At 51.8% G+C, this 8,261-nt stretch overlaps 1 long non-coding RNA gene across 1 annotated transcript; it reads right to left on the bottom strand.

Annotated features, from left to right (window-relative positions):
* Positions 1 to 4,987: 4,987 nt before the first annotated feature.
* Positions 4,988 to 7,349, bottom strand: LOC144333627 (uncharacterized). Its single transcript, XR_013402548.1, has 3 exons — positions 7,254 to 7,349; positions 5,950 to 5,979; positions 4,988 to 5,012 (listed from the first exon to the last, which is right to left on the bottom strand). It is a non-coding gene; the product is annotated as an uncharacterized LOC144333627 (long non-coding RNA).
* Positions 7,350 to 8,261: the final 912 nt, after the last annotated feature.

Below are 8,261 nucleotides of genomic sequence, written 5' to 3'. Positions count from 1 at the left end.
CTGTAAGGGCAACCATGCTCTGTAGACATTAAGATTTCCCGGAGTTACCTCAGGGCCTTGAGAGGTTGGGCTTAGACCAGAGGGCAGGGCTCTGGAGCCCCAACCCTTTTCTGTAAGTGGCCTAATCTTCCTACTTAATTTTTTTTTTTTTTTTTTTTTTTGAGACGGAGTCTCCCTCTGTCGCCCAGGCTGGAGTGCAGTGGCCAGATCTCAGCTCACTGCAAGCTCCGCCTCCCGGGTTCACACCATTCTCCTGCCTCAGCCTCCCGAGTAGCTGGGACTACACGCGCCCACCACCATGCCCAGCTAATTTTTTGTATTTTTAGTAGAGATGGGGTTTCACTGTGTTAGCCAGGATGGTCTCAATCTCCTGACCTCATGATCCACCTGCCTCGGCCTCCCAAAGTGCTGGGATTACAGGCGTGAGCCACTGCACCCGGCTATCTTCTCAATTTTTTATGTTGGACTTCATGGTTTATAATTCATGTTTGAGCGCCATGGGACCAGACTTTTCTGAGGTTCCTCCGAGGGTAGCCCTCCAGGACAGCTCCAAGTCAACACATGGGTTCCTTCTCCTTCTGCAAAATCATTCCAGGACACAGATACTTCCCTGCTCCCCGTGGCCAAGTCTGACTCCTTCTTCCCAACTCAGCTCAGGCGTGGGCTTCTCCATGAAGCCTCCTGACAGCCGCACACTCTTCTTATCCTGGGACCCTCCCACCCCATATCCACGCCCGGGATCCTCCTGCAGAGATGTGTCTGTCACAGAGTGGGCACCCCGCAAACCTCTGTAGATGAATTGCTGGGACGGCAGCCCAGAATGCTGCTCTCGGCGATCTTTGAGTTCTTTTCAGTCTCTGACCCAGATGGGAGTATGGAGGCATCACAGCAGTTGCCAAGGGACCCACCTCATACACCTCCGTAAAATACCTTTTCTGTTATAGGTCTCAGCAAATATCTGCCAGACTGAATAGGGAATGGTCCTGTGTTTCACCAGCTCTGACCCCAGCTCCTTTGCTTGCTGGACACAGATCTGTGCCATAGAACCCTCAGTGAGCCTCCGGAGGGGCCACCCACAGTCTGTCTTTCTGGTTCTGGAGCACCTGCTACCTCATCTCAAAAATGCCACTGGACGGATTAAGTGGACCCTGCGGCCCTTCTGATGTATCATTAGAGAAAACAAGTGAACTAGAAATCCACTGGCTTTAACCTTCCTTCCCAAACACAGGCCTATCCATTGGGGAAATCTCTCAGCTGCTGGGTTTGTATTTCTTTTCTAACAAAGCAAAACAGTTACCTTCCTCTCCCAGGCATGGTGAAGAGAAAGATGACAACTTGGAGTGACTGGCTTATATCTCTCTGATCGTGCTCCTTGGACCAGGGCTGCTGAGGGAGATAGACCAATACAGTCCCAATCTAGCCAGATGCACCAGAAAGACCATGTGTTCAGACTCAATTCTGCACGCATCCCTGGGGTGGCTGCTCTGCACAGCCACAGGCTCTCTGGAGACCCCACCTGCCAGGTCCACTGTGCTCGAGTCTTCCTTCAACCTGGCTTCTCATCCCCAGAGCAGGACCTCTTCACTGCTTCCCACACTTTCTCCCCAGAAGGAGAGAATACGCAACAGAAAACAAAGGAGAAATAGGGAAAACAGCGGAACTCAGAAAAGAGCGGAAAATGTAAGTGAGGGATCCCAGGAAATTCCATCTGAAGCCTGAGTCAGCATCTTCCTTGTGGACTGTCCGCCATTCCCCACCGCTTTCAGGGAAGGTTGTCTCCATGGCAACGGGGACCATCTAGTTAGTTCCCAACTCAGTCTATCCCAGGAGACCCTGAGCAACAGTCTCTCTTCGCCGTCACTCCTGCTGGCTCCCTGACTACTGGTCCTCATGGGTGCTTTCCAGACACCCACACCTTCTTGGCAAGCCAGTGCCATCGGCTGCCAGAAGGAAGACACGGAGTTTCCATTTCTAACTTGCTCCTGCCTGTACCCCACCAGCCTTACGCCATTAGTAATGGCGACCCCCACCCCAGCACACACGTCTGCAAGAGCACAGCTGGCCCTGGGCGAACTTGGCTTCACTCACTGAGCAAAACTGAAGCAAGACAATTGCAACAGGGCCTTCCATTCCCCTCCCTTGCAAAAAGCAAAGTTTCTCTCATCTACTTTGGGAAGTCTGAGTGTCTCTTCTTATTCCAGGTTTGCTGTCCCACCATTGTCCTGCCCAGCACACCAGGAAAATTTAGCAACAGCAGAAATCCACCTTGGACAAATTTTGACCATGTTTCTGCTTTTGTGAAACCTTCCTGCAAAATCATTGCCCTCCTCAAAACCAACCATCCCCCAGACAGTCTTCACCGTCAGGCTAGACACATTTCCCGCCTGGAATATCCACTTTTAGACAGACTGAGGCGGGAACGAGGCAAGAGGACCGTCCAGCTCACAAAGCACAGGCCGGCAATGGCTGCAGTGAAGGCCGCCTTCTGGGGCTGCTGCCTCGTCACACTGATTTTATTTTTCCGATGCTCTATGATGAAGTATACCAATTAAAATATGCCGGTGTCATCATGTTTTGCCTCAAAAATAAGTCTCTTTTATCATACAAAAGAAAAATAGCATTTATAAAATAAAAGCAATCTTCCCGCTTACTTCCCGGTAAAAAGTCAGTGCACTTTTCCGGTGGACAGTTTAACGTGACTCGCCGCGTGAAATACGCACGGCTTTTGACCCAGCAATTCCTCTTCTAGAAAGGTGTCATTAAGCAGATAACAGGGACTTCTGGTTAAACACGGTGGGCCTCACACAGTTTCATTCCTTCTCTCTCCTAATCCTCTCTAAAATGAAAACTAAAGGAATAAAATGTTGTAAATACACAAAAACAAAAACAAAAAAAAATCAGGTAAAGTTGCCAACGTAGTTCTGAAAGATGGTGCGTGGAGCTGAAGGCTGAAGTCCAAGCACCTGGGGAAACGGGGGCTGTTGGAAATCAAGCTCTGCTCTCTGAAGAACCTGGAGAGGCTCCCAAACTTGGGCACCAGCAGCCGTGGGAGGTGGGGAGGCCGTGGGCTGAAAAGGAAGAGTGGGGACAAGATGTGCATGAGAGGCGTAGATGCCTGTCCCCATCCCTCCCCTCCCCACATACCTCCCTTGCCCTGGCTACTGCTGAGGACATAAGACATACAGAATGACATGGAAGCTGTTAACAAAAGACCGGTGATACCTGTGGAGGCAATAGGAGAACCTTATTTTCTAAAAGCAAATACATTTTGCTTTTAGAAAAACCTGTGATTGTGGACACGCAGCCTTTGGTGTAAGATGCAGGTGGAGGGGTGGAGGATTGAGAGATGATGAAGGCAAATCGTTGAGAATAAGAGTTTGGGGGGCGTCCGTTGCAGGATCCAGACTGAAAGGCCTTTAAGCAAGACATTGCCAGTCTCTCTGCATCAGCCTCAGGTGGCCTGTGGGTGGTCAATAGGGAATTTTAAGCCAAGGTCTAGCTCAGCACCAACGACAGGAGCTGGTCAGGCCTGACTGGAGAAAGGGAGGTGACACTTTCACAGCATCTTCCCGAGGACACGGAGTGGGTGGCCGCTTCCTCACCCTGCCATGACCGACCGCTTCTGTTTTAACTCTGAGTGCCTCGGGTGGCCACAGGGAGTCCCTTTTGTCTGTGGGCTGGGAGCACACTCAACAAAGCTTGCTTTCAGAAACACATGCCCGGTAGAGGTCGGCGGGGTGCGAGGTTGGAAAGGAGATTAAATAAATGTCTACGTAATATTCACGGAGACCCCGGCTCTCTCCTGAAGCTCAGCTCCAGGAACGGTGGTGGTCAGGGCATGGCCACACAGTCTTACCTTGACTGCTGGGGAAAAGGCCTGGCTGCTGCCAAACACAAGATGTATAGAAAACCACAACAAAGCTGCCGGCTTCCAGCCCCGTCATGCTGCAGAGACCTCACCGCGGGCGGCCCCCTGCACAAGTGGAAGCCCCCAGTCAGGGCCAGTGCCTCTCTCCTCAATGCAGGCCGAAAGGCGTCTGGAGTGGGGAGAGCATGGCCAGCAATAGACGCTGCAGATTTAGTGGCAAAGACGGGGGCAGAGCTGGAAAAGTGAAAGAAAGAGAATAAAATGAGAACAAGAATCGGGGTATGAGCTGTCAGGAAGACGCCGAGGAGAAAAGCCTGTCACAATCTTCTCATCCATTCTTCTGCTTTATTCAGACCGTCGGGTCCTCGTCTGGCCTCAAGAGGAACAAGAGGCGGGGTATCTCAAAATTCTGCTAGGTGTTAACAGAGTTTCTTCTTGGCCTTGTCGCTTTCTGCATTTTTATGACGTCCCAGTAAAATTCAGCATTCAGGGAGGGAAGGCAGGGAGAGTGGGAAGTGGGAGAACCCGGGACTGGCATTGGTGAGGGGGCTGTGCTGAGGTCAGATCTCTGGCCCAGTAGAGATCTAGAGATCTAGAGCCTCTTGACAGTCAGGCCCAGGTGAGTGAAATGAGGGTCAAAGCCAGGGCAGAGGGGCGTTGCAGCCTCCAGGGAGCTGGAAACAGGTACTGGTGGGAGGGAGGAGGAGGAGGGGCACAGGGAGAAAGGGAAAGAACTTCTATTTTAAGGTCCTGATGTTGAAAATTCTGATGAGCTCCCAGTAAAATAAGTAGAGATAAGACAATGGTCCTCAAGGCTGAGATGGAAAAAAGGTGGCCATGGAGGTGACGACAGCCTCCTCCCTTCCCAGCAGACAGGGAAGAGCGGCACGGTGAGCCACAGGCAGATTCTGCCTCCCACTGCCTTTGGACTCAACATCGACCTTACCTGAGTTTCCAGCCTGCTGGTCTTCAGACTTCAGATCTCCCAGCCCCACGAGGGAGTGAAATAACTCCCTGAAATCAATCTCTCTCTCTCTCTCTCTCTCAGTTTCTCTGGAGAACTCAGACTCAGGTAGATTTTGGTCTGAGGAAGGTGAGAGCGAGTCATTCAGCAAGGGTGCCTTGAGCTTGGACTTCCCTGAGCCTGCACACACAAGGATCCACACTGGAGGGCTCCTCCATCCAGAGGAGTCACCATGGAAGCAGAGAGTAAAAATACAACTGAGAGGGGTGGCCGTGGAAATGTGTGTGACTCACACAGGAACACCAGGATGTGCACAGGAGCACCGAGAATGCACACAGCAGCATGGGGATGCACACAGGAGTACTGGGGATGCACACAGGAGTACTGGGGATGCACACAGGAGTACTGGGGATGCACACAGGAGTACTGGGGATGCACACAAGAGCACCGGACATGCACACAGGAGCACCAGGGATGTGCACAGGAGCACCAGGGATGTGCACAGGAGCACCAGGGATGTGCACAGGAGCACCAGGGATGAGCACAGGAGCACCGAGAATGCACACAAGAGCACCAGACATGCACACAGGAGCACCGGGCATGTGCACAGGAGCACCAGGGATGAGCACAGGAGCACCGAGAATGCAAACAAGAGCACTGGGGATGTGAACAGGAGCACCAGGGATGTGAATAGGAGCACCAGGGATGAGCACAGGAGCACCGAGAATGCAAACAAGAGCACTGGGGATGTGAACAGGAGCACTAAAGATACACACAGGAGCACCGGTGATGCCCACAGGAGCACTGAAGAAATGCACAGGAGCACAGAGGAGGCACACAGGAGCACCAGGGACGTATGCCCCACCCAGAGCCCGGAGGAGTCTGGATGGCTCCCTGAAAGTCATGACGCTTGGGTGAGTCGGTGAAACGGAGGGAACATTGGCACCTGAGTCCAGATGGCCACACTCACCAATTCCAGAGGCAGGTGCTGCACAGCAGGAGTGTGTGTGTGAAGGTGGCTGGGTGCAGGGGCAGAGGCTCAGTAGACACAGGCAGCAAAGGTGCTCAGGCACCTGGCATCAAGGGCTCACGCATCAAGTTGGAGTTTGGGTCTTACCCTGTGGGCTGCAGAGTGCCTCTGAATATTCTAAATAGAGAAGTGACTTGGTCAAGATTTTCACTAGGAATATATGTTATTATTTATTAAAGTCACCATATTGTGCAATAGGTCACCAGAGCTGATTCCTGCTACCTATCTGAAACTGTTCCCTTTGACCGGCATACCCTAAGAGAGGATTTAAATATGTTCTTCCATAAAGAAATGGCAAACATTTGAGGTGACAGGTACTTTAATCAGCTTGATTTGTTCATTCCACAATGTGTATATATACATATGCTGAAACACATTGTACCCCATACATATATATAGCTATCATTTATTAATAAAAATATAACAAATTTGAAAACAAAAAAATTAAAGCATCTCCCCCAGGAAGATCTCTCTGTGATGGATTTGAGGGAGTGAAACCAGAAGGGTCCTCCTAGGAGGCTGTGGTGCTCCAGGCCAGAGACAAAGGTGTCCTAAGCAGCTGAGGCTGCAGGAGGGTAAGTGAAGGAGACAGAGTAACAGGACTTGCTGCTAAATAGCCCACCATGGTCAAGAAGGGAACCCAGGATGTGTGGACGTTCTGGTTTGAGAATTGCACAGTCTTTGACGATGCACAAGGAGGAGTGGGTTTGGGTCCAGCGAGGGTGGTGATGGGTTTCGGGAGAGGCGTGGGATAGTGAGGTGCCTGGATGGCCACACCACTGTGACCAATTTGCTTATGCAGGTCATACCCAACAGCGACAGAATCACAGGCTGAAGTAGCCACCAGAGCCTGGATGTGGCAAAGACGAGCCCATGAAATAATCCACACTGTGCACTGGTGGAAGATGACGGGGACGGGGCATCCTCTGTAAAAAGCAGGAAGGAGGAGGAGGTCCTCAATAGCATGGGGCTAATGACCTAGAATTCTACAGTCATAGAACTCTATCATTTTCCAGGGTAAGAATGAAGGCTTTAAGGGGCTTTACTCCCATTTTACAAAGAGGGAAACTGTTACAGAGGGATAGCTTCCGCTCTAGCTCCAGTTCTGTGGATATGATACTAGCTCTTGGAAGTGACGTCCTGAACCTGACCCGATGAGCCTGAGGGCGTGCCCTGTGATACCCAGGACCTTGGCATGATCAAGGACACTTTCAGGGGGCAGCCGGGACAAGGAACCCTGAGCTCCAGGTCTGGTCTCCTCTCCCGCAGCCCCGCTGAGCCGGCACTGCCAGGCGTGCACCAGGACCAGGAACCCTGAGCTCCAACCTGGGCTCCTCTCCCGCAGCCCCCCAGAGCTGGCACTGCCAGGCATGCACCTAATGGCTGCTCACATTCTCTGTGACTTCCGCTGTGGGTGACGGGAAAAGGGTGCTACATTCCCTGGGCTGGTGGCTCAAGCCCAGAGTCAGCATCCGTTTTTAAATGATATACACATGACAGTTTTTATGGCATCCTTTCTGATATCAAATCCTCTCTTCACTTCCAACTCAGAATTAATTGAGAACGTTTCTTCCTTAGATTTGATGCTCCTTATGGTTATTGAGGCCCATCTGCACAGGTAAGAAGCTTTATACAAGTAATCATAATACCTTGCATTTTTCCAGTGCGCATTTTTTCTTGAGAGATCAAAAGACTATGGCATCGCCCTCCTGTGCCTGAAAGGAAACATTTGCTCATGTGCCGTGGATGCACTGTGGGTGAGGCCGCACTTGCCTGCACGTGGAAGCTGCCACCTGACGCACACTTACATACCAGCAGGGCAAACACAGCTGAGTGGCTTGGACAGGCACGACGTGGCACCAGGAGCCCAAGGGGAGATCAGGGCTGCAAGAACCAGCATGACCACAGCCTTCCAGTCCAGAGGCCCGGGGTGGAAGGAGGGATTTGACCACACCATAGGCATCAGGAAACAGTCACGTTGCCTGCGATAGACTCACTGAAGATGCTCCAGCCTTGTCTGTGTGGAGGGACACAGGCTTCAGGGCAGGAGCACAGAAGGAGGTGGGCGCTGCACCACCCGCAGGAGCCAGTGGTGAGGAACGAGGATGGGCAGAAGATTCAGGGACGTGACCTTGGCTTCAAGGGCATCTGGGCTGTGAGGAAGGAGAGATGCTCTGGCTGGAGGCCTCGTCACCTAGGACACCAGGTCTGGAATGCAGGTCTCCATTCAGCCCCCACTCACTGCCAAGCCTCCTGCTTGGAACAAATAACTCCCAGAGGAGGAAATAAAGATGGCGCACAGAGCTGGGAGTGCTGTCCCGCCGCACCACGGATCCAAGTGATGAGGGAGAAACGAGAGGCTTTGTTTCCCTTCGGCAATCAAAGTTTAAAAGATGAAT

The sequence above is a fragment of the Macaca mulatta genome, chromosome 13 (assembly GCF_049350105.2).
Source record: "Macaca mulatta isolate MMU2019108-1 chromosome 13, T2T-MMU8v2.0, whole genome shotgun sequence".
NCBI classification, from domain to species: Eukaryota; Metazoa; Chordata; class Mammalia; order Primates; family Cercopithecidae; genus Macaca; species Macaca mulatta.
This window is presented reverse-complemented; position numbering and strand designations above follow the sequence as displayed.